Raw genomic sequence first — 18,516 nt, forward strand, 5'->3', positions numbered from 1 at the left:
GAGCCCGTGCACAACTGACTGAGCCATCCAGGTGCCCCCTCAATATTTTTTTCTAGAATGTGTTGTCAGCTGAAAAGAAAAGCACCTTTGAACAGATTAGTCATGCTGATTCATTAAAGTATAACTGGAATGTATAACTACTAAGATTTTTGAGACATGATGGATAAAGCCTATGCAGAAAAAGCTTTTGTGAAATATTTCAGCTCTCACTACATAGGAAACACACAAAGGTAGCCATAATCTAGAGCTGAGCAGTTGTGAAAAAGCCACTGCTTCTCTCTTAGCAAACCTGTTTGGGATTCACAAACTCAGAACAAATGTGCAAATTCTAATCAACACTTCCTGCAATGTTCTGCAGAGTCAGCTTAAGTAACCTTCTCTTTTATAGGCTGCAAATGTGCTCACAGAACATATCACATGAATAAAAAGATATTTTAACTCTGAATTTGTTGTAACAAAAATGACTCTTACTCAGAATACTTAGCAAATAGAAAAAATATATATATCCCCTAATGCTTTTAGGAATTTAGGCCTTTTAAGTCTTTGCCAGATTAGGATGGGTTAACCTATTTTTTGCAATGACTGATGAGAGTTTCCCAAGAGCTTCTTATCAGTTTTTAACCTGTTTGAAAAAGTAGTTACAAGAGTAAGAAATACGTTGCTTGGCATGCTCAGTGACTAATACTCAGTTTTTAAGTCATGTTTTTTCTTGGTTTCTAAAAGTTGAGCTTTAGAAGTTAGTTCTCAGAATTTTGTTTTTATGTTTCCTATGTTACTTACAGAACAGAGTGATCAAAAGAAGAAAAGAAATTTTAAATTCACAACTCTCTCTCCATTCAGGCCTCAGTCATCTTCACCAGAGAGAACATTAATATGATTAAGAAGACTAAGAAATGTTCTCTTGATTCTTTGCTTAACTAAAGCATAGATAGCATTAGAGATACCAACTTCTTTTCATTGAAAAGTAAAACAAATCAACAAATAAAAAGCAGAATGCAAAGCTCCTAAGCAACAGAATGAACCACAGGCTATCAAAAATGACCAGAAAGCCAAGCTTGCAAATTTTTTTCATGAATCAAGTAATCAAATTCAACCACAAAAGGTGTCAGGTATGTAATAAAATAGACTAACTTCAGCACATTTCTTTGTTTTATCACTTAGACATAAGGCGCACTTAAAAAAAACACGTATTTAATGATGAGAACATGAAATTTTACAGGACTTTGTTGCAAAACTTGAAGTGTATTAGAATACTGCCACTTCGCTCTTTTGGAACATAAAATACAACTTACCAAACAATAGGCCCCATGAAAGATGGTAAGATCTGATTATGTGCTTATGAGAGCTTAAGACTTTTTTTTTCTTTCTTAGACTATTTTGGTATTCTTTGAGAACAAGCTGAAATTCTCTTCTTTTCTGGAAAGAGAAAGAGAGAAAGGCAAAATTTACTAATGTAAAACATAAGCTTCTTACCAGTATCAAAACAAGGAAATCAACTTGAGGTTTACTTGGAATGAGTGCATGCAGTAAGATAAAAATGCCCATTTTGGTCATCTCCACAGGCAAGCTGAGTCTGTACACTGGATATGTATACCAAATTTAACATCTGAATGTTAATGACATCTAAATGTAAAAACCTCTACAAGGTGTGAAACCTTGTTTTCTTAGTGATAGTTAATATTTATTTTTCTTATTTTTAAATTCTATTTTTTATTGAAGTATTGTTGACATATAGTATTACATAAGTTTCAGGTGTACAACATGTTGATTCTACAACCCTATATGCTTTGCTTACGAGGGCAGCTACCCTCTGTCACCATACAGTACTATTACAATACCATTGAGACTATATTCTCTATGCTGTACTTTTCATTCCTGTGACTTATTTACTCCATAACTGGAAACCTGTACTTCCAAATCCCCTTCACCTAGGATTTTGCCAAATCCCCCTCACCTAGGATTTTGCCTATCCTCCTACCCTTCTCCCCTCTGGCAATAACCAATTTGTCTCTGCATTTATGGGTCTTTTCTGCTTTGCTTATTCATTTGTTTTGTGTTTTAGATTCCACATGTAATGAAATCATGTGGTATTTGTCTTCCTCTAACTGATTTATTTTACTTAGCATCATACCCTCTAGACCCATCCATGTTGTTGTGAATGGGAAGATTTCACTCTTTTTTTAGATTTACTTGAGAGAGAGCACATGCACTTGTGAGGGAGAGAGGCAGAGAAACTCAAGGGGACTCCACACTGAGTCAGAGCCTGATTTAGGGCTTGATCTCATAACCCTGAGATCACGACCTGACCTGAAACCAAGAGTCAGATGCTCAACTAACTACACCACCCAGGTGCCCCAAGATTTCACTCTTTTTTTAATGACTGAGTAATATTCCATTGCGTGTATATACCACCTCTTCTTTATCCATTCAACTACTGTTGGACACTTGGGTTGCTTCCATATCTTGGCCATTGTAAATAATGCTGCAATAAACATAAGGATGTATATATCTTCTCAAATTAGTGTTTGTTTCTTTGGATAGGTGTCCAGTAGTGGAATTACTGGATCATATGGTATTTCTATTTTTTATATCAAGCAACCTCCATACTGTTTTCTACAGTGAAACCACTGTATTTACATTCCCATCAACAATGCATGAGAGTTCTCTTTTTTCCACATCCTCATCAACACTGTTATTTTTTCTCTTTTTGATACTAGCCATTCTGACAGGTGTAAGGTGATATCTCACATTTTTTCCCCTGCATTTACCTAACGATTACTGATGTTGAGCATCTTTTTATGTACCTGGTAACCATCTATATGTCTTCTTTGGGAAAAGTCTATTCAGGTCCTCTGCCATTAAAAAAAAAAAGATTTTATTTATTTGAGAGAGAGCGAGTATGCACAAGCAGGGGAGGAAGGTGGGGTGGGGAGGAAGAAAGGAAAACAAAGCCTGTTGAGCAGGGAGCTGAACACGAGGCTGGATCCCTGAACTCTGAGATCATGACCTGAGCTGAAGGCAGTCACTTAATAGACTGAGCCGCTCAGGTGCCCTTGTTTGCCCATTTTTTATTTAGGTTGATTTTGGGGTTATTTTGTTTTGGTCTTGCGCTATATAAGTTCTTTAAATACTTTGTATATAAACCCCTTATCAAAGATTTCATTTGTGAGTATCTTCTGTCATTTAGTAGGTTACCTTTTCATTTTTCTGATGGTTTCCTTACTCTGCTAAAGCTTTTTATTTTGGTGTAGTCCCCATAGTTTGTTGTTGTTATTATTGTTGTTTTCGCTTTTGTTTCCCTTGCCTAAGGAGACATATTTAGAAGAATGTTGCTAAGGTTAATGTCAAAGAGATTACTACATATGTTTTCTTCTAGATGCTGTATGTCTTCAGATCACGCATTTAGGTAGAGGCTTAACCTACTGATCCACCCAGGCGCCCCTGTATCTTGTACTTGTGTTGAATTGATCCCTTTATCATTATGTAATGCCTTTCTGTCTCTTGTTAGTCTTTGTTTTAAAGTCTATTTTGAGTGGCAGCTGATTTTAAAACTAGTTTGTACAAAAGAGGGCAAATATTCCACTGATTTTTAAAATGGACAGATTCCAGCTGAAATATCTCATCCATTGATAACAACAAAATTAACCAATCTTCAGCCTCTTTTATATAGTTAGGAGCTACCTCAGTGGTATTTCCAATCACAGAGAATAAAATGAGCACTTGTTTGTCAAGTCATCAAAGCCACACAAACAACAAACCCTAAACAAACAGCCGATATTTGGCATCTAAGTGCCTTCTGCAAATTTAAAGGGCTTAAGCAAAGAAGGTGTAAGTATTCACTACTGCATTAAGGATGAATTTCCTGCAATCTTGAAGTCTTTATTACTGTACTTAGTTCCTAAGCCCTCTTTCACTTAGGAGCCCAGAACTTGACCTTTTTCCATAAACTTTGCAATTTTTTACTTTTAAACTTGGTCAGTCCAGGAATTTGCCCCTCTATCTTCCTTTCTCCTTTTCTGGGAATTTGTTTGTTGTACTGACCTCAGAGTCACCTGGACCAGGATCTGCCGGGATAAGCAGTGGCCTCTAGTCTTTGGTTGTCAGCTCCTTTCTCCCCTACCCCATGTCTGCATCCCCCTCCTGGCCTCAAGGTCCCTCCCATCCTGCCACTTATGTGCTGCTCATGTGCTGTATCTCCAACAGGAGACAACTGTTGGATGCTCAGCATCCTGGAGGGTGGATAGAGTGCCTGGGTCACTCTGCCTCAGCAGGATGGTGAACAGGGGCCCTCTCGGTGAGGCCTGCTGGAAGCAAGGTGAAGATCCTCTCTGCTTTGAAGTCCTTCCTGTCTCCCTCTAGGAAATTTCCTGTCCTCTCAGCTGACTCAGAACAAATGGGAGGTACGATCCTTTCTGAGGCACCGTCTGCATCTAAATTATAGTAACAAACCTTCACATTCTCTGCTCCATCCAGCAGATTGAACTTTTGTTTTCTTCTCATGGACAACGTCATACCTCCTAACTCATCGGCTTATGGTGTAAACAATCTCCCCTGAGTTCTCCAACCTCAAACTGATTTAAAACTTAAAAAAAAAAAAAAATCCTATGTTTCCTCCTTTAAGAAACCTCTGTTATAATAAAAAGCCTACTGTTTCAGCTTTGATTTTAAAATTCCATTCCGATTTTCTCTGGAGATCTTAAAATTTTGTAGAAATTGATTGTATAATGTCAGAGAAAAATAAAAGTCACTCACTTTGAAAACTAAACAACAACAAAAACCCCCATTCAGAAATTTAGTTGTCTTGTTTGTTCTTAGCTATGTTTACCTTCGTCCTGGAGGCATGAATGCTATCGATTCAGTGGGTGTAGGGGGGAGGACTGGTGGTGGGGGAGGAGAAACAAAAAGCCTGTGAGGAAGAGAAACATCTCCAAACTGTGTCCCATCATATCCATCTGCAAGTGTTTATTAGTACATATGCGATAAATGGTAGTCAGAGTAATCAGGGGTGATACAGACCCTCTAGTGGGCATTTGAAAATGAGCAGGGCATTTTCAGTTGTCACAGTGAGTTGGAATTCACTGGCATTTGGTGGGTGGAGGGCAGGGATGGTAAACAGCTTGAAAAGTGCAGGACAGTTCATAGAAAACACCAATAGCTCCCTGCTGGAAAATACCAAAGCCATTCTTCTCCGTTGGGGCCTTTTCAGTCTCTGGCCCAACCCATGTTACTATCCAGTATGGCTCCAAGGCCCTCCGTTTAGGGATCAGGCTCCCTTGGCTTACTTCTCAGAGCCTGAATCTTTTCCTCTTCACAGTTACCTGGGGTTAGCCTGACTCCCCAGGCAGTCTTTGCCTGTCTCCAGCCTGAGCTGTTTGGAGGAGGAGCAAGGTACTCCACCAGAAGCTATTATTTTGGCCAGCATTTCTATACGTAAGAAAAAAAGTAAAAGTCCTGTATTTTAGTCCTGACGCTAACTCTAAGACTTTGGGCTAGTCATTGAGCCTCCCAGGCTGCTACGTTTTCTCATTGCAAAAATGAAGGAATTAGGCTAGAAGATCTCGGAAGGCTCTGGGCTTCTGAGGGAAAAAAAATTGCATTTATTCTGATTCTGGTACATTTCACACCTCTTCCTTCACATACATCCTTTAGTCTTTTTGTTCATAATTTAGTAGTCAATGGGCTCTTTATGAAAGAAAATGGTAATAATGAAACTAGATTTTTTTTTTAAATTTTTTTAATTTATTTATGATAGTCACACACACACAGAGAGAGAGAGAGAGAGAGAGAGGCAGAGACATAGGCAGAGGGAGAAGCAGGCTCCATGCACCGGGAGCCCGATGTGGGATTCGATCCTGGGTCTCCAGGATCGCGCCCTGGGCCAAAGGCAGGCGCTAAACTGCTGCGCCACCCAGGGATCCCTGAAACTAGATTTTTATACTATTTTGTGGCACATGTTAGCAATACATCCTAAATTATTATTCTGCTTTCTATAAAGCATCTCCCATTTATTTTTGTTTTATTAATCCACTTAGGAAATATTTGTTAATCACCTACTGTGTGCTAGGCACTGTTCTAGATAGAACAGTGTTGAAAATATAAGAGTAAACAAAGGAAACACTGCTTTTATACTGCTCACATTCTAGATCATCAGTTCTCGAAGTGTGGTCCTCAGATCCCCCCAAAATACCTCAGAGGGTCCAGGAAGTCAAAAACATTCTCTTAATAATATTATAGCCTTATCTGACTTTCCCAGTATGTTCACATTTGCACTGATCATACAAAATCAATGATGGGTTAAATTGTAAGTGCTTTAGCATGAATCAAGGCCGTTGTACCAAATTGCTAGTAGTTACTATATCCTCCACCACCACACATTTGCAGGAAAAAAAAAAAAAGTTTTATTTAAGAAGTCTTTGATGAAGGCAGCCCAGATGGCTCAGTGGTTTAGCGCCACCTTCAGCCCAGGGTGTGATCCTGGAGACCTGGGATGAGTCCCACATCCGGCTCCCTGCATGGAGCCTGCTTCTCCCTCTGCCTGTGTCTCTGCCTCTCTCTCTCTCTGTGTGTGTGTCTCTCATGAATAAATAAATAAAATCTTAAAAAAAAAGTCTTTAATGAAACAGTAAAAATTATTACCTTTTATATTATATTTCATCCCTTGAATACACATATTTTTAATGTTTTGTGTGACAAAAATAGGAAATATACATAAAGAACTTCTGCATAGAGAAGTATAATGGTTGTATTGAGGAAAAGCATATGTGATTGTTTGAATCGTATGCTGAGGACAGCCTGGGTGGCTCAGCGGTTTAGCGCTGCTTTCAGCCCAGAGCATGATCCTGGAGACCTTAGGATCAAGTCCTGCATCAGGTTCCCTGCATGGAGCCTGCTTCTCCCTCTGCCTCTCTCTCTCTCTCTCTCTTTCTCTCTCTCTCTCTCTCTCTCTCTCTCTCTCTCTCTCTCTCTATCTCATGAATAAATAAATAAAATCTAAAAAAAAGAATTGTATGCTGAAGAAGCCACTTTAAAAAAAAATTTTTGTTGGGATCCCTGGGTGGCGCAGCGGTTTGGCGCCTGCCTTTGGCCCAGGGCGCGATCCTGGAGACCCGGGATCGAATCCCACGTCGGGCTCCCGGTGCATGGAGCCTGCTTCTCCCTCTGCCTGTGTCTCTGCCTCTCTCTCTCTCTCTCTGACTATCATAATTAATTAATTAATTAATTTAAAAAATTTTTGTTTGAGAGAGAGAGAGCACGCGCGTGTACAAGCAGTGGGAGTCGCAGAGGGAAAGGGAGAAGCAGGTTCCTCAGCGAGCTGGGAGCCTGATGCAGGGCTTCATCCCAGGACCCTGGTATCATGACCTGAGCCTAAGGCAGACGCCTAAATGAATGAGCCACTCAGGTGCCCGTGAACTAGCCACTTTTAAAAATGAAACCTCATCTTGCTTTGAAAGAACATGTTAAAAACAAACTATGGTTTTTTAGACTTGAAAATTTGGCAGACATTTTTCTGAAAATGTAAAGTAAGCCTGCAACTTCTAAGAAAATAATTTACCAATATTGTTGTTGTTATATTTGAACAAATATTGAATATTTGTTACCAATGATAAAATTCAACTTTCAGACAAAAATTAGAATTTTGGGAAATTTGTAGCCACCATTGTCAGACTGCAAGCTTCCGAAAACATAGAGAATTTCTGATGAGATTGGTGGTATGTTAACAAATATGATATTTTAAATAAAGTGTGATGAAATGTGCCAACATTAGGAAGATCTACATAACTCAGTGAACTACTTTCCAAATGCCTAAAGCATAATGTTACAAAATCATGCCTGGGTTAAAGATCTATTAAAGGGTAAGATAAACCACTAAATATATACCATATTGTAACTAGCTTTTTAAGAAACTATCACTTATTGGGCACCTGGGTGGCTCAGTCAGTTAAGCATCTGACTCTTGATTTCAGCTCAGGTTATGATCTCAGGATCTTGGAATTAAGCTCCACATGGAACACACTTGGCATGGAGTCTGCTTTTCCCTCTTCCTGTGCTCCTCCCCTGCCCCTAGACTCTCTCTCTCTCTCTCAAATAAGTAAATAAATAAAATCTTTAAAAAAACTATTACTGTTGAGTATTGTAACAAAGAAAAATATACTCAACTACCCCAAAATGTTATTAAAATGCTCTTCACTTTTACACAACATATCTATGTCAGGCTGGATTTTCTTTATAAACTTCAGCTTAAACAACATATTGCAATGATAGAATGGGAAACAGATACGGGGATCCAGCTATCTTTTATTAAGTTAGATATTAAAGAGAATTGAAAATATAAAACAATGCCCCTCTTCTCACTACATTTTTGTGTTTTGGAAAATATAATATTTTTAATAAAATGTTATGTATGGTAATATGTAATGAATGTATCACTGTTGTTTTAAACAAACATTTTATTTTATTTTTTAAGAGATTTTATTCATTTATTCATGAAAGACACAGAGAGAGAATGGCAGAGACATAGGCAGAGGGAGAAGTAGCTCCACAGAGAGAGCCTGATGTGGGACTTGATCCCAGGACCCCAGGATCACTCCCTGAGCTGAAGGCAGATGCCCAACCGCTGAGTCACCCAGGCATCCCAAACAAACGAGAGAGAGAGAGAGAGAGAGAGAGAGAGAGGCAGAGACACAGGCAGAGGGAGAAACAAGCTCCATGCACGGAGCCCAATGTGGGAATCGATCCCAGGTCCCCAGGATCAGGCCCTGGGCTGAAGGTGGCACTAAACCACTGAGCCACCAGGGCTGCCCCCAAACAAGCATTTTAAAAACACGTTTTAACTTCTAATAAGGTAAATAAGATAGCTATGATCCACATAACAAAAGCCCTTTGGTGCCCTCAATAATTTGGGGGAGTGTAAAGGGATCCAGAGGCCAAAAAGTTGAGAATTACTGTTCTAGGAAAAGCTCTTAAGCTCAATGTGCCTTTGTATGATCATTGACATAACATCTGTGATAAAGCCACTACTAAGGGTAACTACTAATAATTAGTGAAATATTTTGTGACTTGTGCAAATATTGAATGAATGCTTGATTATCATAGTTCATTAAAGAAGGTCGTAAAGAGAATTTGTTATAATGATATAACAAACACAGGAGAAAAGCTTTATGACATAGGATTTCACATGATTTCTTGGATATGACACCAAAAGCAAAGGCAACAAAAGTGAAAAAATAGAAATTGGACTATATTCAGAATTAAAAACTCCACATCAAAAGACACTTTTAACAAAAAAGGCACCTCGCAGAATGGGAGGAAATATTTGCAAGTTATATATTTTAATATCCAGAGTATGTAGAAAACTCCTAAAACTCAATAACAAAAACCCAAAAATACTTGGCTCAAAAATTGGCAGAGGGACGCCTGGGTGGCTCAGTGGTTGATCATCTGCTTTCAGCTCAGGTCATGATTCGCGATCCTGGGATCAAGTCCTGCCTCAGGCTTCCCGTGGGGAGCCTGCTTCTCCCTCTGCCTGTGTCTCTGACTCTCTGTGTCTCTCATGAATAAATAAAAATTAAAAAAATTAGCAAAGAACTTGAACAGACATTTCTTCAAAGAAGATATACCAATGGTCATAAGCATATCAAAAGATGCTCAACATCACTAATCCTTAGGGAAATGCAAATCAAAACTACAATGAGATATCACCTCCTACCTAGTAAGACAGCTACTATAAAACAAGAGAAAGAGAGAAAACAAGTGTTGGTAAAGATTTAGAGAAACTGGGACCCGTGTGCATTGTTGGCAAAAATGTAAAATAGTACAGCTACTGTGCAAATAGTATGATGGTTTCTCAAAAAAATTAAACTAGAATTATCATATGATCCAGTAATTCCATTTCTAGGTGTATACCCAAAATAATTGCAAACAGGTTCTCAAGCAGATATTTGCATACCCATGTTCATAGTAGCATTACTCAAAACAGCCAAAATGTGGAAGCAACTTGTGTTTATTGACAGATGAATGGATAAGCAAAATGTGATACATATATACAGTGGAATATTATTCAGTCTTAAACAGGAAGGAAATTCTGGCATATGCTACCACATGGATGAGCATGGAGGGTATTACACTAAGTAAAATAAGACAGTCACACACACACACGCACACACAAACAGTAGAACAGCAGAGTAGAACAAAGTAGAATGGTGGTTGCCAGCAACTAGGGGGAGAAGATGGAATGAGGAGTTACTAGAAAATGTGCATAGAGTTTCAGTTTTATAAGATGAAAAGAATCATGGGATTAGATGGAAGTGATGGTTGTGTGACACTATAAAAGTATTTAATATTGCTGAGCTGTAAACTTAAAGATGGTTTAGATGGTAAATTTAATGTTATGTGTATTATTTTTAAAGATTTTATTTATTTATTCATGAGAGACACACACACACACAGAGAGGCAGAGACATAAGCAGAGGGAGAAGCAGGATTCATTCAGGGAGCCTGGTGCAGAACTCCATGCCGGGACTCCAGGATCACGACCTGAGCCAAAGGCAGACATCTACTCAACTGCTGAGCCACCCAGGTATCCCTATGTTGTGGGTATTTTAACACAATAAAAATATTTGGAAAAAAGAGAGACAGAATGAGGTGACAAAGAACTCTCTATGTGCACATATGAAAACAAAGCCACAAGGTAGCCACCTGCAAGCCAGAAAGAGAGCCTTCACCAGAAATTAAATGAGATGATGCCTTGATTTTGGACTGCTAGCCTCCACAACTGTGAGAAAATAAACTTGTTCTTTAACCTCCCCACCCCAAATCAATAGCTATTGAGCTGTTATTATATCAGCCCTTTTATTATCCCCATTTTATAAAATGAGAAAGTGAAGCATGAAGAGATTGACAAATTTTCCCAAAGACCATTTATTTATTAGAAACAGAGAGAGAGAGAGACAGAGACAGAGACAGAGACAGAGACACAGGCAGAGGGAGAAGCGGACTCCATGCAGGGAGCCCGACGTGGGACTCTATTCCAGGTCTCCAGGATCACGCCCTGGGCTGAAGGTGGCGCTAAACTGCTGAGGCACAGGGGCTGCCCTATTCCTCCTTTTCTTACATTGGAGAATGTCCCCAGGTTAATGAAAGTCCTTTGATAGCATTATATGTTCATTTGGGGGGGGGGGAATCATTGCTTCAATAATACTGAAGACTTTAATATATATATATATATATATATATATATATATTTGTGTTTTTTTTTTATTTACTTATGAGAGAGAGAGAAAGTGAGGGAACACAAGCAGGGGGAGTGGCAGAGGGAGAGGGAGAAGCAGGCTCCCTACCGGGCAGTGAGCCACATGGGGGGTTCAGCTCAGGCTCTATGTGGGCGGGGCTCTATCCCAGGACTGTGGGATCATGATCTGATCTGAAGGCAGATACTTAACCTAAGGAGACACCCAGGCACCCAATACTGAAGAATTTTAAACTGAAGATCTCCTGATTATGCTTCTCTAGCTCTACTATCCAACTGGAATTTTATTTACTAACTGTGGTTATCTCAATATCATCCTATTTCTGTAAGTTGTCATTTTTTTCAATTTCCATTTTTCTCTCAATGTACCTAATTGTCTGATGATTCATTTTCCCTTGGTTCTTTTCTTCATCACTAACAATTTATTTCCAAATATTCTTTCTTTCTATCTTGGAAACAAAAAGCTTTTACATCTCCCTATTCCTATTCTTACGACTGTTTTTCTAGTTCAGGCTTGAATTATCTCATGCCTGAATTCTTTTTAAATTTATCTTGTAACTGTTGTCAGACTAATTTTCCAGTGTTCCAGAAATATGAATTGTTTTTTGTTTTTTTAAAAGATTTATTTACTTATGAAAGAGAGAGTGGGAGGGGCAGGAGAGGGAGAGAGAATCTCAAGTAGACTCTGCACTGAGTGCAGAGCCTGATACAGGGCTCGATCTCAAGACCCCAAGACCAGGGCCTGAGCCAAAACTAAGAGTCAGAGGCTTAATTAACTGTGCTACTCAGGTACACCTGTCTTTTTCTTTAGAAAATAAATACACACACTTTCTATTACTTTCAGACTCAAGAGAGTTTCCCTCTTATTCTCCAGTTTCCCATGATTTAGACCCATTCTATACTCTTGATTTTGTCACTGCTACTCAGATAATTAGTAGTTTTCTGTAGAGACAGCTTTCTTCACTGTCTCCAGCATCCATTCTCAACTTGCTGCATCTGCTTTGCTAGTGTCTTTTCCTGGAAAAATACCATTCCCCTTATCTCAGCAGATCCCAAATACTACCCATTCTTCAAGACCTGGCTCAAGTCTTATCACCTTCTGAATATCTACCCATTCATTGTAGCCATTTAAATGAACTTAAAATGCAATTTTTAGAGGAAGCCACAATTAAGAATAGAAATGGGAGGATGAGGAAGATGGCAGAATATGAGGATCCTGAGCTTATATCCTCCCACAGAAACACTGATGCTACAACTACATAAAATGCAATTCACTCTGAAAACAACCTTAAGATTGGTAGAAGAGCTCTTTTACAGCTAAAAATAAAGAAAAAGCCACATCAAGAAAGGTAGCAGGGGTGGAGATGGGGTCAGGACCCACACCTCCTGGAAGTCCAGTGACCCCCAAATGGGAGGGATATCATAGATACAGAGGTCCTCCAAGAGGAGCCAGGGGATCAAGGCCCAAATTGGACACCTCTCCATCCTGGGGAAGACAAGGCCCCACAGTATCTGGCTTTGAAAATCAGTAGGGCATATGTCCAGGAGACCTGGGGAGCTACAGAAAGCTGAGACTCTATTCTTATTAAAGGGCCAATACACTATATCGCTTGGTCTGAGATCTAGCACAAAGGCAGCAGTTTGAAAAGTGCCTGGGTTTCATGATCCCAGGGTCCTGGGGTTGAGCCCCACATTGGACTCCCTGCTCAGCAGGCAGTCTGGTTCTCTCTCCCTTTATCCTTTCCCACACTTGTGCTTTCTCTCATTCTCTCTCTCAAATAAATAAATAAAATCTTTTAAAAAAAATACTGGGGTTTTATGTGAAGGAGATTTATGGACTAATTTTAAGGCTTGTGGTGAAGGGGCAGAAATCTGTGCAAACTTTCCAGGAAAGAAGTGCTGGTAGGCACCATTTTTACTACTATTCTTCAGCTAGCTGGTCAGTTCTGACATTCTCCATTTACCTTGAGAACACCACTCACCCTGTCCTGGGTGTTCCCCTGTGAACTAGTCACATCCAAACCTGGCAGCCTCCCCTCCAAAGCAGCTCCTACCATACTACACATGGCAGACAGCTTTGGTCAGAACTGGTGTCCACCAAAAGCAATTACCCCCCTGCCATACCTAGCAAACAGCCCTGGCCAGGACCAATGGCCCTCCAAAGCACTACTTGCCCTAGGTTGGGGAAGCAGACCTACCCACCAGCACAAATGCAGCAGCTACAGCCAGGCTTCTCAGCCAGCCATGCCAGAGGCCAGCCCTGTTCACCAGTGCACCCACAGTAGTCACAACTGGTCATTGCAGTCAACTGGGCTGGGTCAGCCCTGCCCACCACTGTGCTCACAGTATTCATGGCCCAGTCACAATAGGAGGGTGCACATAGCCCACAGAGGGGATACCCATGGAATGCTGGGTTCTGGTTACCTGGGGGATTGAGCTACTGGGCACAACAGAATGCCTTCTACAGAAGGCCACCACTTTCAAAACCAGGAAACATTGCTGACCAACCTAATACACAGAAAAAGCACAGAGAGTCAGAGAAAATGAGGAATTGAAGGAATATGTTCCAAATGAAAGAACAAGAAAAGACTCTGAAAAACAACTAAATAAAATGGAGATAAGTAATTTATTTGATAAAGAGTTCAAAGTAATGGTCATAAAATGCTCACTGGACTTGAGAGTAGATGAGCTCAGTGAGAATTTCAACAGAGATAGAAAACATTAAAAAGAAACATTCAGCAATGAATAATACAATAACTGAAATGAAAAATACACTACAGAAAATCAATAGCAGATTAGAGGATGCAAAAGAATACGATCTGGACAACACAGAAGTGGAAACACTCAAGCTAAGGAGTAAAAATAATTTATAAAAAATTTAAAGAGTAGGGTAGGTTGGGGCACCTGGGTGGCTTAGTCAGTTAGGCATCTGCCTTCAGTTCAGGTTATGATTCCAGGATCCTCGGATAGAGCCCCACATTGGGCTCCTACTCAGTGGGGAGTCTGTTTCTCCCTCTGCCTCCCCCTGCTTGTGCTGATGTTCTCTCTCTCTCTCTCTTTCTTAAATATATATTTATATTTATATTTATATTTATATTTATATTTATATTTATATTTATATTTATATTTATATTTATATATGTCATATATATTTTAAAGTAGGGTGGGTTAAGGGACCTTTGGGGCAACATCATGCACAATAAGATTTGTGTTATAGGTGTAGAAAATCCTAAAGACCCCACCAAAAAACTATTAGAAGTAATAAATGAATTCAATAAAATTGTATGACACAAAATTAATATACAGAAATTAGTTATGTTTCTGTATACACTAACAAAGCAGCAGAAAAAGAAATTAAAAACTATTTACACTTGCAATTACATCAAAAAGAATTAAATACCTAGCAATAAATTTAAACAAAGAGGTAAAAGATATGTACTCTGAAAACCAGAAGACAATGATAAAAAAAAATTGAAGGCAATAAAAACAAATAGAAAGATATACATGCCATGGATTGCAATAACTAATATTGTTAAAATGTCCATACTACCACAAGCAATCTACAGATTCAGTGGAGTCCTTAATTAAATACCAATAGCATTTTTCATAGAACAAGGCAAAGAATCCTACAATTTGTATGGAACCACAAAAGACCCTGAAAAGCCAAAGCAATCTTGAGAGAGAACAAAGCTGGGGTTATCATAATCCCAGATTTCAAGATACACTACAAAACTATGATAAAGCACTATGGTACTGGCACAAAAACGGACACAGAGATCAACGGAAACAATAGAAAGCCTAGAGCATACACACACACACACACACACACACACACACACACACATGCAGTGGAATTACTCAGCCATGAAAAACGGTGAAATGTTTCCATTCACAACAACATGGAAAGACATAGAGAGTATTCTGCTAAGTGAAGTAAGTCAGAGAAAGACCAATACTGTGTGATTTCACTTATGTGGGGAATCTAAAAACAAAACAAACAAATGAATAAAGAAACAAACAAACAAAAAAAAAACAGAAGCAGACTCATAAACATAGAGAACAAACTGGTGGTTGCCAAAGGGCAAGATAATAGAGGAGGATGGGTGAAATAGGTGATGAGGATTCCAGTTATAAAATTTCAAAATCTACAGTTATGAAATCTATAAAATTCCAATTATAAAATAAGTAAATCATGGAAATAAGAAGTACAGCATAGAGAATAAAGTCAATAAAATTGTAATAACTTTTTATGGTGACAGATAATACAACTAACCATGTGAAGACACTGTAATGTATATAACTGTCAAATCACTATGTTGTACATCTGAAACAACTACAAAGTTTTAAAAATATTAAAGAAAACACAAGAATTGAATAGAGGCTTATACTTTCTAATTTTTCATATGTTAGCTTCTTCTCCAGAAATTGTAACCCCTGCCAGGCTATTTTTCTCCCTTATAACACTTAAAAAATTGAGATATACTTCATGTGACATAAAATTCATCATTTTATTTTATTTTTTCAAAGATTTATTTATTTTATTTTTAAAGATTTATTTATTTATTTTTAGAGAGAGAGAGCACAATTAGGAGGGGCAGAGGGAGAGGGAGAAAATCTCAAGCAGACTCTTCCAAGTGCAGAGCCTGATGCAGGGCTCAATCTCATGACCCTGAGATCATGAGCAGAACTAAAACAAAGAGTTCGATGCTTAACCAACTCTGCCATCCAAGTGCCCTAAAATTTATTTAGTTTAGAGAAAAAGTGGTGGGGAGAGACAGAAGGAGTGAATCTTTAAGCAGACTCCCCACTGAGCATGGAGCCTGATTCATGGCTTGATCCCACAACTCAGGAGATCATGACCTGAGCCAAAAAGCAAGAGTCAGATGCTTAACTAAGCTACCAAGGCATCCCAAATTTACCTTTTTAAAGTATACATTTTCATGGTTTTAGTATTTTCACTATGTTGTGGGACCATCATCACAATCTCATTTCTGAACATTTTCATCACCCCAAAAAGAAACCCTATTCCCATTAACAGTTACCCCATTATTAGGAAACTACTCATCTCCTTTTTCCTCTATTGTCTATTCTGGACATTTCATGTAAATGGAATCATACGATATGAGGAATTTCATTACTGGCTTCCTTCACTTAGTATATGTTTTCAAAGCTCATTCAAGTAGTAGCATGTATGTAGTACTTCATTCCTTTTTTGGCTGAACAATATTCCATTGTATGGCTATACTGCATCTTATTGATTCATCAGCTAAAGTACATATGGTTTGTTTCCATTTTTTGGCTATTATAAATAGTGCCATTGTGAAAATTCATGCACAAATTTTACTGTGAACATTTCAGTTCCCTCAGATACATACTAGGTGTGGAATTGTTGGGTCATATGGTAATTGTGTCTGTTTAACATTTTGAAGAACTGCTAAATGGTTTTTCAAAGAGACACCACAATTTTGCATTCCAACTATGTATGACATATCCAGTTTCTCCATATTCTCACCAACACTTGTTAAAGTGTCTTTTTAATTTTTAATTTTAATTCTAGTGTAGTTAACATACAGTGTTATATTAGTTTCAGGTTCCAAACAGTGACAGAACAGTTCCATATAGTTATCAGTGTTCATTATGGTAAGTGTAGTCAATCCCCTCCAATTTCACCCATCCCCCCCACCCCTACCCTACTGAAAATCATCTGTTCACTATATTTAAGAATCTGTTTTTTGATTTGTTTCCTTTTTTCCTTTGTTCATTTGTTTTGTTTCTGAAATTCCACATGAGTGAAATCATAGGGTAATTGTCTTTCTCTGCCTTAATTTGCTTAACATTCAGCTCTCTAGGGGATCCCTGGGTGGCTCAGCAAGCAGTTTAGCGCCTGCCTATGGCCCAGGGCGGGATCCTGGAGTCCCGGGATTGAGTCCTGCGTTGGGCTCCAGGCATAGAACCTGCCTCTCCCTCCTCCTGTGTCTCTGCCTCTCTCTCATAAATAAATAAATAAATAAATAAATAAATAAATAAATAAATCAATCTTTAAAAAATTCTGCTCTCTAGATACTGCCATGTTGTTACAAATGGCAAGAATTTGTTCTTTTTATAGCTGAATAATATTCCATTGCATATATACACACCACATCTTTATCCATTTATCTGTCGATGGATATTTGGGCTGCTTCCATCGTCTGGTTATTATAAATAATATGGAATAAATATAGGGGTGTATATGTCCTTTGAATGACTGTTCTGGTATTCTTTAGGTAAATAGGAGTGCATTTTCTGGATCATAGGGTAGTTTCATTCTTAATTTTGAGTTTGTTACTTTTTTTTTATAGCTGTCCTAGTGGGTACAAAGTAGTATCTCATTATGGTTTTGATTTGCATTTCCCTGATGAATAATGATGCTGAGCACATTTTCTTATGCTTGTTGGTCATGTTTTTAAAGATTTTATTTATTTATTCATGAGAGACACTCAGAGAGAGGCAGAGACATAGGCAGAGGGAGAAGCAGGCTCCTTGTGGGGAGCCTGATGTGGGACTCGATCCCAGGACCCCAGGATCATGACCTGAGCCAAAGGCAGATGCTCAACCACTGAGCCACCCAGGTTCCCTGCTTGTTGATCATTTGTTTATATCTTCTTTGGATAGATGTCTACTTAGATCTTTTTGCCATTTTTTTTTCTTTTTGCCATTTTAAAAAATTGGGTTATTTATCTTTCTTAGCTGAGTTATAAGAGTCCTTTATATATTCTGCATATTAGATACTTATCCAATATATGATTTATAAATATTTTCTCTCATTCTTGATAGTGTCCTTTGACACATAATAGTCCAATTTGTCTATTTTTTCATTATTTTGCTTTTGGTATAATCTTTGAAAAACCATTACCTGCCCAGATGGACTTTGTAGTGAATCCTAACACCTAAGAAAAAAAGTTATACCAATTCTCTACAATCTCTTTCAAAGTACAGAATCAGAGGGAATACTTATCTCCTTCTATGAGGTCAGAACTACTCTAATACCAAAACCAGACAAAGATATCACAAGAAAAGAAAATTACAGGCTAAAATATCTCATGAGCATAGATATAAAAATCTTCAATAAGATATTAGCAAATCAAATTCAACAATGTATAAAAAAATGATATGCCACAACTAAAGTGAAATCTACTCCAGATATGCAAGGCTGATTGATTCACCTTTGAAAACCAATTAATGTAATCTATCATGTCAATAGGCTAAGAGGAAAAATCATACGATCATATCAT

At 38.4% G+C, this 18,516-nt stretch overlaps 1 long non-coding RNA gene across 1 annotated transcript in view; it reads right to left on the reverse strand.

Annotated features, from left to right (window-relative positions):
* The window catches only part of LOC129516841 (uncharacterized), a 37,158-nt gene that overhangs the window by 4,969 nt on the left and 13,673 nt on the right, over positions 1-18,516 (reverse strand). The window contains exon 2 of the long non-coding RNA XR_008665880.1: positions 1,293-1,416. This is a non-coding gene — a long non-coding RNA (uncharacterized LOC129516841). The remainder of the gene's footprint in view (positions 1-1,292; positions 1,417-18,516) is intronic.

Source organism: Nyctereutes procyonoides, unplaced genomic scaffold (genome assembly GCF_905146905.1).
Source record: "Nyctereutes procyonoides isolate TBG_1078 unplaced genomic scaffold, NYPRO_anot_genome, whole genome shotgun sequence".
Taxonomy (NCBI): Eukaryota; Metazoa; Chordata; class Mammalia; order Carnivora; family Canidae; genus Nyctereutes; species Nyctereutes procyonoides.